Source organism: Tenrec ecaudatus, chromosome 1, assembly GCF_050624435.1.
Source record: "Tenrec ecaudatus isolate mTenEca1 chromosome 1, mTenEca1.hap1, whole genome shotgun sequence".
In the NCBI taxonomy this organism is placed as follows: domain Eukaryota; kingdom Metazoa; phylum Chordata; class Mammalia; order Afrosoricida; family Tenrecidae; genus Tenrec; species Tenrec ecaudatus.
Window position 1 is genome coordinate 180,360,414 of NC_134530.1, and position 14,244 is coordinate 180,374,657.

Genomic DNA, 14,244 nt, shown 5'->3' on the forward strand with positions numbered 1-14,244 from the left:
TCGTACATTGAGTAAACATCTGCCCAGCCCAGATCAAGTTCATAAGTCCGATATTAGCCCATATGTCTGATAGTAGTTCATAAAGTCTTCTTTAAACTCACGCAACACATGCAATGATGTTGAATGCGGGAAGATCACAGGCCAGTGGGTAGAAGGTCTTGTGGATCCAGTGGTGGTGGAAGCATCTCAGCGCTTGTGTGGGTCTCCACGTAGCTCCTCCAGCTCCAGGGCTCTGGCTCCATCTGTATGACTCCATCAGGCTTGTCAACAGGAATGCCTCACAGAGAGATGAAGCAGAAAGTTTGTGTCCCACCTCTAAGGAGGAAGTCAGGAGTTCCCAGAATCCTCAGGAGACTACAGTGCCCACACAGAGGCCTCATTGGCTATGACCTGACTGACAGCTTAGACTCCACTTCTCAAGTTGACAGATTATGTAACTGCCACACGAATGTAAAAAGGGCCATTACAAATTCTACAGACAGTAAAAGGACTGACACAAGGTGTTGGCAATTAGCTTTATAACCTAGTTTATGCAAAATAACGAAAGCAGCTAGGTGTGCTGGAATATTCCCAATTAAACACTTGAGGAGATTTCTTATCTTTCAGAAACCTTCAAAGTGGTCCACAGGCCCATGTTAACCTGTAAGCTGTTTAGAAGAGAGGACTGCATGGCAGCTTAATTAGAAAAACACTTGCAAGTGCCTATACTATATGTTACACAGTAAGAATTTAGATGAAAGACAGTATATTTTAGTTTTTTAAAGTATATTGTATTATGAACTGTAGTTAATAAAACGCACAACTAGACTTACAGGTGCAGAGTTAGATGATAAGAAAAGCAAGGAAGTCGTTGATATAAAAGTCATGCTAGTTAGGGAGTAATGGAGAAGATAGTGATTGGGTGGGACATGAACTAGGGGAGGCTCTGGAGACTTGACCATGTCTTGTTTTTTAATCAAGTGTTAATTTTACAATGTTCATTTAGATAAATAAGCAGTACATATTTTATAGACATTGCTGTATGACATTTTACAATAAAACAACCATCTTAGTTTCATTGTATTTTTTTTAACTATTGGTTCTCTTTTCTTTTTCCCTCTTGTTTATTTTTAAAATCATTTTATTGGGGTTCATACCAATCTTATCCCAATCCATACATACATCAGTTGTATAAAGCACATTTGTACATTTGTTACCCTCATCATTCTTAAAACATTTACTCTTCACGTAAGCCCCTGACATCAGCTCATTTCCCCCCACCCTCCCTGCTCCCTCTCCCTCATGAACCCTTGATAATTTATAAATTATTATTTTGTCATATCTTACACTGCCTGACGTCTCCACCCACTTTTCTGTTGTCCGTCCCCCAGGGAGGAGGTTATATGTAGATCCTTGTAATCAGTTCCCACCCTGCCTTGACCCTCCAGTATGGCCACTCTCACCACTGGTCCTGAAGGGATCATCTGTCCTGGATTCCCTGTGTTTTCAGTTCCTATATGTACCAGTATACATCCTCTGATCTAGCCAGATTTGTAAGGTAGAATTGGGATCGGTGGGGAGGAAGCATTTAGGAACTAGAGAAAAGTTGTACACTTTTCATTGCTACACTGCACACTGACGGGCTTGGCTTTGGGCCCCCACACTGTACCTTCCCTCATTGACAATGATATCATGTTTTGTTCTTGGATGCCTTATACCTGATCCCTTTGACTCTTCATGATCACACAGGCTGGTGTACTTCTTCCGTGTGGACTTTGTTGCTTCTCAGCTAGATGGCCGCTTGTTTACTTACTTCCTTATACTTTGGGTTTAATTTGTTTTAACCTTTTAAGAGGTAAACTTAAATTATTCATTTTAGACTTTTTGCTAGTATAATTTGATGCTATCATTTTCCCTCTAAACAATGCTTTAGCTACAGCTCACAAACTTTGAAATTTTATTTTAATTTAGATCAAAATACGTTTTTACTTTTCCCTATAATTTTCTCTTTGGCCCATTTATTACTTAAACATATTGTTTAATTTCCAATATTTGGATGGTATCCAAATATTCATGGATTTTCTAGGTACCTAGTATTGATTTCTCATATAATCACATTAGAATCAGAGACTTATCTCCTAAATGATTTTTAGCCTTTTACATTTATTAAGACGTTAATAGCTTAGCATTTAGTGGATTTTGTTTGATGTTCCATGTGTACTTAGATGTGCATTCTTTCGTTGTTTCAATGCAGCTTTTGATAAATATCAATTAGATCAAATCGATTTATAGTGTTGTTGAACAAGCTCTAATCTCATTTTGTGTAACAATTATTGAGAAATATTGAAATCACCCATTGTAACTTGGATTTAATTATCTCTACTTTCATTTTTAACAGTTTCTGCTTTGTGTATCTTGAAGCTCTGATAGTGTTGCATGTACATGTACGGTTGCATCTTCTTAAGGAGTTGACCTTGATCATGAAATGTCTTTCTTTATGCCTCATAATATTCCTATTCTGTGAAGTTCTCTGTTCTGAAACTAGTGTTTCCAACTTGGTTTTTAAATTTCAATAGATCATTTTATTGGGGGCTCTTACTGCTCTTATAACAATCCGTGTATCAATTGTATCAAGGACATTTGTATATATATGGCCATCACTTTGATTTTTTAATGCTACCACAAGTATCTTTTTTTATTCTCTTTACATGTGCCTTTATATTGAAAGTGGAATTCCTGTAATGATAGGTGAAATCCTGTTGAAATAAACAGGACGAACCCAGTTTAATGTGACAGATAGTTATTGTGCTCAGATTGGATGCTACCATCTTGTTTCCTATCCCATCTGTTCTTTCCCTCCCTCTTTTTTTGACTTTTGGATTAATAAAATATTTCTCTTAGATTTTTATTTATCTTCACTAAATACCTGTATGCACAGGAAAGCTGACTAACAAGGGCACAGAGGAAGTGACACACTTGCATTACGGGGCTGGGGAAGAATACGGAGGGCACCATGTCTGTCAGAGAACACATGAAGGTATTGGAAGAAGGAGAGCCCGGTGCTCCTTAGAAGTGAGAATGGTGAGACGAAGCCTCATGTGCTTTGGACATTGAATAGGAGAGGGCAGTTCCTGACAAAGGACATCATGCTTGATCATGTGAAGTGAAGGGTCAGCGATAAAGAGAATCCCTTGAGGCGATGGACTGACAGTGGCTGCCATACTAGCTTCAAGCCTAACAATGACTGAAAGGCTGTCTTAGGGCCTGATGGGGTTTCATTCTGTTGGGCATAGAATGCTATGAGTTGGAGGCAACTTGATGGTATCTAGCAACCACCGTAACCACCACAAACTTGCTGAGGGTCCCTGGCAACGCCGTGGCTAAACACTTGTCTGCTAATCCAAAGCTCAGCGGTTTGAATCGACCAGCTTCTTTGCCAGAGAACTGCCCCTTGTCTGTCAGTTTGTCATACTGTGGTGGCTGGTGCGTTTCTGTGACGCTGGAAGCACTATCATGGGTATTTCAAATACCAGCAAGGTCAGCAAAGTGAATGGGTTTCAGCAGAGTGTCCAGCTTAAGAACACACTATGAAGAAGGCATAGGCCATGCACTTCAGAGGAATTAGCCACTGGCGACTTTGTGACTAGCAGCAGGGAATTTGCAGACAGTCCCAGAAGATGAGTCTTCTAGCTCAGAAGGCACTCAAAATATAACTGAGGAAGAGCTGCATTTTCAAAGCAGATTCGACCATATGGACATGGATGGAGCAAAGCCAGTGGGACCTTCATTTGCTGATGGGCACAACTTACAGTGAGAAGAAACAGCTGAAAACATTTATTAATAATTAGAACTTGGAAAAAGTCTGGAACTGGGAAAATGGAAAGTTGTCAAAAATAAAATGGAATGCATGAAGATTGATATCCTAGGCTTTAGTGAGCTTAAATGGACTGGAATTGGCCATTTTGAATCAGAAAATCATGGTTTACTATGTCATGAATGACAGTAAGAGGGAAGGTGTTGCATTCCTTGTGAAAAAGGTCATTCCTTACTAAGAGGCAGAAGAAAGGCGAGTGTGATGCTGGAGCAGGAGGAAGGCAAAAGGAAATGGAAGATCTAGGAAGCAAAGCTATGGATAGAGGTATAAACATAGATGTGTACATATGTAAATGCATTGATTCACAAAAACAGAGGGATCGGCCTATGTTCATATATTTACATGGCAATGCACTGAGGTAGTGGATGGACTTTGGGCCTCTGCTTAAGCCCTGCCTCAATGTAAGAACACTTTGTTCTCATAACCTGGCACACTGGGATGTTTACACTCCCAGCACCATTGCTGAAGACAAAATGAGTGCACACACAAATGTGGTGAAGAAAGCTGATGGTGCCCGGCTATCAAAAGATATAGCATCTGGTGTCTTAAAGGCTTGAAGTTAAACAAGCGGCCATCTAGCAGAGAAGCAACAAGCCCACATGGAAGAAGCATGCCTGCCTGTGTGATCACGAGGTGTCAATGGGATCAGGTAACAAGCACCAGAAGACTGAAAACAAACATTGTTGAGAATGGGGTTCAGAGCAGAGACCCCAAACCCATCTGTAGACAATGGGACATCCCCTCATAGAAGGGTCACAAGGAAGGGATGAGTCAATCAGGGCACAGTACAGCACTGATTAAACACACAATATTCCTCTGAGGCTTCCTCACCTCATACTATCATGACCCCAGTCCTGCCTTTCACTGAGGGCTAGACCGGAGTATGTCCACAGGTACAGATGAGAGATAAGAGCTCATGACACATGGAATCCAGGAACAGGAATGGGAATACCAGTACCAGGAGGGTAGGGGAAAGGTTGGGAGAGGAGGGGAGGAAGGGGGAACCAATGGTAATGATCCACACATACCACCCCCTCCCCCAAAAGGGGACAAAGAACAGAAACTATAGGGGAAGAGGGACAGTGGTCGGTGTAAGATATGAAAAGAGTAAGTTATAATTTATCAAAGGGTCATCAGGGTGGGAGGGAGGGAAAAAAGAGGAGCTAATACCAAGGGCTCAAATGGAAAGGAAATGTTTAGAAATTACTTATGGCAACATATGTACAAATATCTTTGATACAATTGATGTATGGTTTGTTATGACGGCTGTAAGAGGCCCCAATAAAATGCTATTTTAATAAAAACTGAAAAAGGTCATTCAAAGATCTTTCTTGAAGTACAATGAAGTACAATTCTGTCTGTGGATAGTATGTGCCCACAAATAAGGAAATCAAATCAATACTACTATTATTCAAATTTATGCACCAATCACTGAGCTAGTGGGGAAGAAATTGAATTCTACCGTTATCTTCTGTCTGAAATTGGTTAAACATGCAAGCAAGATGTATTGATAATTACTGGCGATTGGAATGCAAATGTTGGGAACAGAGGATGGAATAGTAGTTGGAATCGATGGTCTTGGTGATAGGAAAGAAGTTGGAGATCACGTAATAGAAATTTACCATTGGTATAGATTTCACCATTGAGATAGATAGCATACCAATGACTTTTTCATAGCAAATACCATTTTCACCACAAATGGCAACTACAGATGTGGACTCCTCCAGGTGGAATACGTGGAAGTCAAGTTGACTCCATCTGAGGGAAAGGACAACGGAGAAGCTCAATATCAACAGCTAAAATGAAGTCAGGAGCCGAGTGTGGAACCATGAATTTCTCATATGTAAGTTCAAATTGAAGCTGAGGAAAACTAAAACAAGTCCATGGGAGCCAAAATATGACCTTGAGTTTATCCTCCCTGGTTTTTGAGAACAGATTTGCTGCATTGAACAGTGATACAGAAGACTTGATGAGCTAAGAGATGACATCATGAACATCATATAAGTAGAAAGCAAAACAACAGGAACAAAAGGAAAGATGAAAGTGAATGTCAGGAGAGACTCTGAAATGTGCTCTTGACCACAGAGAAGTGAAGACAAATGGACGAGATGGTGAAATAAATCAGCTGAACAAAGCATTTCAAAGGGCAGCTTGAGAAACCAAGAAGCATTATAATTAAATGTGAAAATATGCAGAGTTAGAAAACAAAAAAGGAAGAACATGTTCCATATATCTTAAAGCAAAACAACTGAAGAAAAACTCCAAGACTTGAGTTGCAATGTTGAAAGATCCTAGGGGCAAAATACTGGATGATGTAGGAAGGAAGAAGATGAAAGAATGCACAGCCACGGTGCTAAAAAGAACGACTTGACATACAGCCATTTCAAGAGGTAGACTATGATCAAGAATAACAGTACTGAAGGAAGACGTCCAAGACGTACTGATGGAATACCAAGGGAAATGTTTCAACAAGCTGATAAAGCTCACCCATGTATGCCAAGAAATTTGGCAGAGAGTCACCTGGCACACTGACAGGATGAGATCCATCTTTGTACCCATTCCAAAGAAAGGTGGCCCAAAAGAATGTGAAAATTAGAGAAAAATATCCTTCACAGCATGTAAAATAAAATTTTGTTGAAGAACTTTTCAAATAGTTGCAGTGGTACCTTGATAGAGCACTGCCAGTATTTCAGGCCTGATCCAGAAGAGGATGCGGAAGAAGTGATATCATTGCTGATGTCAGGTGCATCTTAACTGAAAGCAGAGAATACCCGAAAGACGTTTACTTGGGTTTTATTGTCTAAGAAAAGGCATTAGACAGTATGGATCTTAGGAAACCAAGCCCAAAACGATGTATAACTGTGATATGAATGAAATTCCAGAACACTTCATTGTGCTCATGTGACAACTGTACATGGGTCAAGAGGCAGTTGTGTGAAAAGAACATGAGAATAATGCATAGTTTGAAATCAGGAAGGGTGTGTATTCTCTCTTCATACTTATTTAATCTGTATGCCGAGAAAATAATCAGGGGACCTGGTTTATATGAAGAAGAATGTGGCATCAGGAATGGAGGGAGAGTTATTAACAAGCTACACAACAAGCAGGAGGCACAACTTGGCGTGTGAGGACTTGAAGCACTTGTCAATGAAATTCTAAGATACAGCTCATGAGATATGGGTTACAACTTAATGTAAAGAAAAAGTATACAACTGGATCAATAGCCAACATAACGATAAGAGAAAAGAGGAAGCTGTCAAGGATTTAATCTTGCTTGGATTCACAATCAATGCTCATGGAAGCAGCAGTCAAGAGATCAAATGACACATTGCATTAGGACATCTCCTGCACAAGGCCTCTTTAAAGTGGTGAACATCAAGAAGGTTACTTTGAGAACTACGGTGCACTTGACCCAAGCTGTGGGATTTTCAATCACCACGTATATGTGAAAGTTGGACGCTGAATCAGTAAGACAATAAGCATGGATGCGTTTGAATTATGGTGCTGGCAGAGAATATTGAATGTGCTGTGGGCTGCCAAAAGAACACACAAATCTCTCTTGTGTAGAAGTATAGCTAGAATGCTCCTAAGAGGCAAGGATAGCGAGACGTTGTCACACATACTTTGGACGTGTTATCAAGAAAAAGTAGTGCCTGAAAAGGACATCATGCCTGATCAAAGGAAGGGCAGAGGAAGAGAGGAAGATCCTCCACAAGGTGAATTGACGCGATGGCTGCAATGATGGGCTAGAACATGACAATGATCGTGAGCATCGTCAGGACTGGGAAGCACTCATTGTGTTGGCCGTGGCTCGTTATGAGTTGGAATCAGTTCGATGGTACCTAACATCAAGCATCCTTAGTTACCGAAGGTTCTCACTGGATATAGAATTCTACGTTAGTTTTCATTCAGGACTTTAAAGATAGCTCACTGCCATTTGAGTTGATGCTAGCTCACAGCGACCCTAGAGGACAGGGTAGAGCTACCCCCGTTAGTGTCCCAAGACTGTAGAGTGTAGAAAGCCCTGTCTCTCTACAACATAGTCCATTATTTATTTGTGTAAAAATCCCTTTCACTTTATCTATTTTGTTAAGAAGACACTTTTCTGACAATTGGTGTAGCTTTGTAGGCAATCTTATTATTTTCCTCTCACTCTTTGTGTTTGAGTTTTAGAATTTTACCTGGCAGTTATTTTCTCTCTCTCTCTCTCTCTCTCTCTGTCTCTCTCTCTCTCTCTCTCTCTCTCTTTTTTTTTTTTTTTACCATGTTAGAATTCTTAGAAGAAATAAAGACAGAATTCTCTTTGGAAGCAAGGATGGGGAGACATTGTCTCACTTCCTCTGGAAGGCTATCAGGAAGGAGGAGCTGCTGGAAAGACCATCATGCTTGGTCAGTGAAGAAGACAGCGCCTCCGTGAGGTGGAATTACACAGCGGCTCCAACAGGGACCCCAAGATAGTACGATTGTGAATGGTACAACACTGAGCAGGGTTTCATTGTGTTGTTCACAAAGTCACCGTGCTTGGAAACCTACTGATGGCACCCAACAGCAGCAGCAACAACAACAACAACAACAGAATTCATAAGACTTGGTAAATCGTTGGTTCGGTGTGTTTTACAAAAATTAGCTTTGAATCGCTTCTCGGGCTTTTGGCTAAGATCAAGTGTACTATCTGTTCTTATCAGTTTAATGTCTGATACGTCCTCTATCCGAGGACAATATATTAAATGGATTTTTGGAGCAAGGATATGGAAAAGGAGCTTGCTCCGTCCACTCCACGCATCGACCTGGTATTGTAGTACTTCCAGGACCGGTGGGGGGAAAAATTAGCTTTGGAAAAATTTCAGCCAGTATCTCTGCAAATACTGCTTCTGTTCCATTTTTTCCTCCTCTCCCGACTTCTTTCCCACTGACTGGATCATCAGCTGGGTCTTATACAAGGCAGAACCTCTCCACCGACTTCTCCATTGCCATGGTCATTATAATCTTAGAATTTTAATCCTTACCTTTAGTTCTTTAAAAATAATTTTTTGTTGTGGTAGAAAAATGCCCGTGTGGTCCTTTAGCTCCCTGATTATTATCAGCATGTATTTGTTAGCTTCATTGTATGACACCCCTGCAATTCTTTTTCTAGTGTCTAAAAACTAGAAAGGTTTTGCTGGTTTTCGCTCATGTTTTCTCATTTGATTATTTTTGTCTGTGTTAGGTGTTGCACTTGCAAAGTGGTTTGTTGAATAATGTTAAGGCTGGGATTTCCCAAAGATAATACGCATTTGCTTCGGGTAGGTGGCTGGCGGTACCTGCACTGCCATCAGGTACAATCTGACTCAACAACACAATTATAGGGTTTTCAAGGCTGTAAATTTTTTTTTTTATATTGAAAGAGTTTATATTTAGGATTAGCCAGCTGGGCTCACTTTAGATGATTCCAATTTTGTTGGCAACATCTAAAGCATCAGTCAGGAGCCAGTCGAACATATGCCTTCTTCTCACCGTCAGGCCTGATCAAGGTGTTGACCTTTGCTACGTCAATGTCATAGAGCTTCTTCACAGCAAGGCTGTAAATCTTTAAGGGAGTAGATAACTTCATCTTTCTCCCACTATAAATGGATTTAATTTTTTAATGACATTTGAGCTCATTGGCATGGAGCCTTGGTGGCATGGTGGTTATGAGTTGGGGTGGGATCTGCAAGGTCAGTGGTTCAAAATCACCTGCTGCTCTGTGAGAGAAGACAAGGTTTTCTACTCCTGTAAAGTGTTACAGGCTCAGAAACTCACAGGGGGGAATTCTACTCTCTTCTATAGGATCACTATGAGTTGGCATTGACTCTACAGCTGTGAGTTTGGTTCCATTTGGAGAGCTTTTGGACTACTAGGTTGCATATGAGTGGGCAGAATGTACCCTACAGACATGTTTCTTGATCTCCATACAAGGTTTCAACTTTCTTGATTTGGGATGCCTTCATAGATATGGGCTCTTCTGTTGTCAAGCCTCCGACACCCCAGCTTTCACACATATCAGGTATGTAAACGAGACTTACGTAAACGAGGAGGTAGTAAATGTTGAATGAGAAGCGATAGGGAAATCAAAGCTCTTTGAACTTTGTCAACATGGAGAATGGTCATCTTTTGATTCCAGTCTCTGTTTCTTCTCATCCTCATCAGAGACTGCCCTGGGGATTCAGAACGACAGTTTCACAGGCATCTGGAAACTCAGGGAAGAAACTGTTCTTGTGTGATGGTTCTGGTTAAAAATCACAGATGTCCACAGGTCTGACAAATAGTAGGTTGGTAGTGACTTTCAAAAACGTAACCTTTCATGCAGATGGACATTGGGCCTCGACTCAAGTACTCCCTCAACACAAGAACACTTTATTCTAACAATCTGGCATTCTGTGATGCTCACCTTCCCGGCATAATCGCTAAAGACAAAAGGGGTGCATAAGCGAATGTGGTGAAGAAAGCTGATGGTGCCTGGCTATCAAAAGATATGGTGTCTGGGGTCTTAAAGGTTTGAAGATAAACAAGTGACCATCTAGCTGAGGAGCAACAAAATCCACATGGAAGAAGCATACCAGCCTGTGTCAAACGAGGTGTCAAAGGGATTAGATATCAGGCATCTAAGACCCAGAACAAACATATCCAATGTGAATGGGGGTGGGCGGCCGGGCATGGAGTGGAGATTCAATGCCCATCTGTAGACAACTGGACATCTCTTCACAGAGGGGTCACAGGGAATAGATGAGCCAGTCAGGGTGCAGTATAGCACTGATGAAACACACAACTTTCTTCTAGCTCTTTGGTGTTTCCTTCCCCCAAATATCAGGACCTCAATTCTACCTTACAAATCGGATTAGACCAGAATATGCACACTGCTACAGGGAATCCGGGATAGATAAACCCCTCAGGGCCAACAATGAGAGTAGAGATATCAGGAGGACTAGGGGAGGGTGGGGGGAGAAAGGAGGAATTGATCACCAGAATTAATCTAGAACCCCCTCCAAGAGGAACAAATAATGGAAAAGTGGGTGAGGGGTGACAGAGGACAATTTAAGATATGAAAATAATAATGTATAATTTACCAAGGGCTTGTGAGGGAGGGCAGGCAGGGGAGGGTGGGGGAAGAAATGGGGAGCTGATATCAGGGGCTCAACTGGGAAGAGAATGCTTTGAAAATGATGATGGCCACATATGTGCAAATGTGCTTGACACATTGTATGAATGTATGTATGGATCGTGATAAGAGATGTACGAGCCCCCAATAGAAGTAAGAAGAGAAAAAAGCAAAACGTAACCTTTCAATCACAGAAAGGGAGCGTTCTTGACATGGGAGAGTATCTTAAAAGGCTCTGATGACATTGTCTTGGAACTGACCCCAGGCACTAATGAAAGAATAATCCTCCCTAAGTCACCCCAAACCTAGTAATCCCCAGGGACGCATGTTGGTGATTAAATAAGATAGATAGGAGCAGCTGTCTTTTTGTTCCGTTTAATTATGAGCCAGTACCTGGGCGAGTGTTAATTTCCTGGTGGAACTGGAAGGGCGTAGCGAAAGGGGTTAGGTTTCTTCAGGCTCCAGGGACTCAGTGTGCAGACATGGCTCGGGCCTGGTGCGTGCCCAGGGATGCAGGCACAGTTCTGGAGAGTTCAAGCTCGTGAGCTCAGGTTGCGTGGCTTTCTGTTTCTGCCCTTCACATCTAAGACATGGACCATTGTGTGCCAGAGGACCGAGCAGTGCAATCGGGTATCAGGTAAACGGTTCCTAATTAACAGCTCCACACCCACTCTGCCCTGCCGCCCCTGCACGCAGCAACAGGGCAGCTGTTGGTAGGACCTGAGTCAGTTGTCAGGCAGGAGAGGACCAGTTAGCCCTCCGATAACTCCAAGGTTGGTGATTCAAACCCAGCAGTCACTCCGAGGGAGAAATAGGATTTACAGTCCAAGAAACCCTCGGCCAGGTGGCTTTGAGTCAGAATCGACTCGATGGCAGTGGGTCTTTCTATCAGTAGCATTCAAAGCCAGAGGTCAGAGACTAGGCGCACTTTTCCCGGAGTCCAGTTCAGAACATTTAAGTTGGTGTCCGTGAGTGGGTACACAGACATACCCTGTGTGGGAATTCATGTCCTTGCTTATGGTGAATGAGTTCCCCGTGGCACAAATGTGCTCAACTACTAATCTAAAGGTTGGTAGTTCACACCCGCTCAGTGGAAGGAAGCACCGCCTAGGTGCTCCTGCAAAGACTACAGGCAAGGTAACCCTATGGACCAGTTCTACTCTAACACTAGGGGTAACCATGAGTTCGAGACAATGCCACGCTGACGCGTCCAGGTGTGTTTTATGGTGACGATGAAGCATCATTTCTCCTGACTCTCCTGGGAAATAGTCCTGTAAAGCCACACACCTGAGCATCATCCCAGATGCCTTTTCTCTTAACAGACATAGTCAGTAGTGACCAAGTCTTATGGATTCTACTTCTTAAGTAGCTTTCCCTTGTGTTCCATTCTCCTCTTCCCCATTACATTGCTTCTTCAGCTCCCCAGCTTCCTGTTTGAGAGGTTCAATAGCAGTCCCCCTGCCTGCCTGCTGTCCCATTGCTTCCCCATCCACTTTCCATGCTGCCTCCAAAGTCATCTCACTACAATGTGAATCTGATCAGCTCCATTCAACCAAATTACCAAACCAGCAGCTGTCAAGTTGACCCTAACTCATGGCCACTCTGTGGGTGTCCAAGTAGATCTGTACTCCACAGTGTTTTTCAATGGCTAGTTTATGGGAAGGAGATCACCAGACTTTTCTTCTGAGGTGCCTCTGGGTGGAATCAAACCACCAGCCTTTTAGTGGATAGTCAAGATCATTAACTGTGGCCCCACGCAAGGACTCCAGCAGAAAATAAGTCATGATGTTGGCTGAGTGAAGAGGTGAAGTGGTGTCAGGGAAGGGATGCGCATCCTTGTCTTGAGCCTCATTTGTAAAACCAGAAGGCCTTTGAGAGATTTCTCAGAGATCTTGTTCCAGCTCTTTCTAGCACATAAAAAAAAAAAAGGAGCTGCAGGGAATTTAATTGCCCATTGACACAGGCGCATTCACGCCACAGGCTAAGTCCTATTTTGTTGTTTTACTCCCTCCCACAGACCTCAGTATTTCAGATTCCTCCTAGGGAGGTAGACGCACCTGAGCACTGTGTCCACCCAATATGGGTTGAGTGCTGGCGCTTGAGTATCTGTTGGGAAAGAGGTCTTCCTTGTTATATTAATTGGCCAACACCAGAGTAAGATGGGGTCTAAGTCTGATCACTTCTGAGTTATAAAAATGGCAGATTAAGGCACATAGTCATATTTACATAGAAGAATGTAGACATCAGGTGAAGGCACTTTAGAGCAGAGGCTCACAAATTTATTTGGCCAAATGCCACCTTAAAAAAAATTACTCAGTGCCTCCCTGGCAACTGACAACGTTTGTATTATACCTGCTATCCAGGACAAAGTGTTCTTGTTGTTCGGAGCCAACGAGGTGGTCTGAGTCATAGCAAGAAGGATACACTGCCTGATCCTGCACCAACTTCACTTTGTCCTTTTGTTTGAGTCCCTTGTCGCAGCGATGGGGTCAATCCATCTTGTCAAGGCCTTCCTCTTTTATGCTGTCCTCTGCTCCTCCAAGTATAATGTCCTTCTCCAGAGACCGATTTCTCCTGACAACATGTTCAGTGTTTTTGAGACAAAGTCTCACCATCCTTGCCTCTAAGGGGCCTTCTGCTTATATTTCTCCCAAGAAAGACTTGCTTGTCCGTCTGGCAGTCCATCACACCAGCACCGTTATTCAAATGCACCGGTTCTATTTGCATCTTCCTGTTCAATGCCCAACTTTCGACACTTTAAAGAGGTCTTGCGCAGCAGATTCACTGAATGCAATGTGTCACTTGATTTCTTGACTGCTGCTTCCATGAGCATTGATTGTGAATCCAAATAAGTTAAAGTCCTTGACAACTTCAATCTTTTCTCTGTTTATCGCTATTGGTCAAGTTATGAGGATTTTTGTTTTCTTTACATTGAATTGCAGTCCATACTGAAGGCTGCAATCCTTGATCTTCATCAGCAAGTGCTTCAAGTCTTCCTCGCTGTCAGCAAGGAAAGTTGTGTCATCTGCATATCTCAGGTTACTAAGCCTTCCTCCCATCCTGATGCCACACTTTTCTTAATATAAACCAGCTTCTCTGATTATTTGCTCCACATACAGATTGAATAAGTATGGTGAAAAGATGCCACCCTGATGTACATCCTTCTCGATTTTAACCCATGCAGTATTTCCATGTTCTGTTCAAACAACTGCCTCTTTCTATATTGCAACCTGAGCCTTGAATTCTTTCTTTTTTTTTTTGTAGATCTTTTTATTGG

The 14,244-nt window shown here is 42.2% G+C and overlaps 1 non-coding gene across 1 annotated transcript; it reads left to right on the forward strand.

The window, feature by feature from the left end:
• Nucleotides 1-8,486: 8,486 nt before the first annotated feature.
• Nucleotides 8,487-8,677, forward strand: LOC142438065 (U2 spliceosomal RNA). Its single transcript, XR_012782531.1, has one exon. It is a non-coding gene; the product is annotated as a U2 spliceosomal RNA (small nuclear RNA).
• Nucleotides 8,678-14,244: the final 5,567 nt, after the last annotated feature.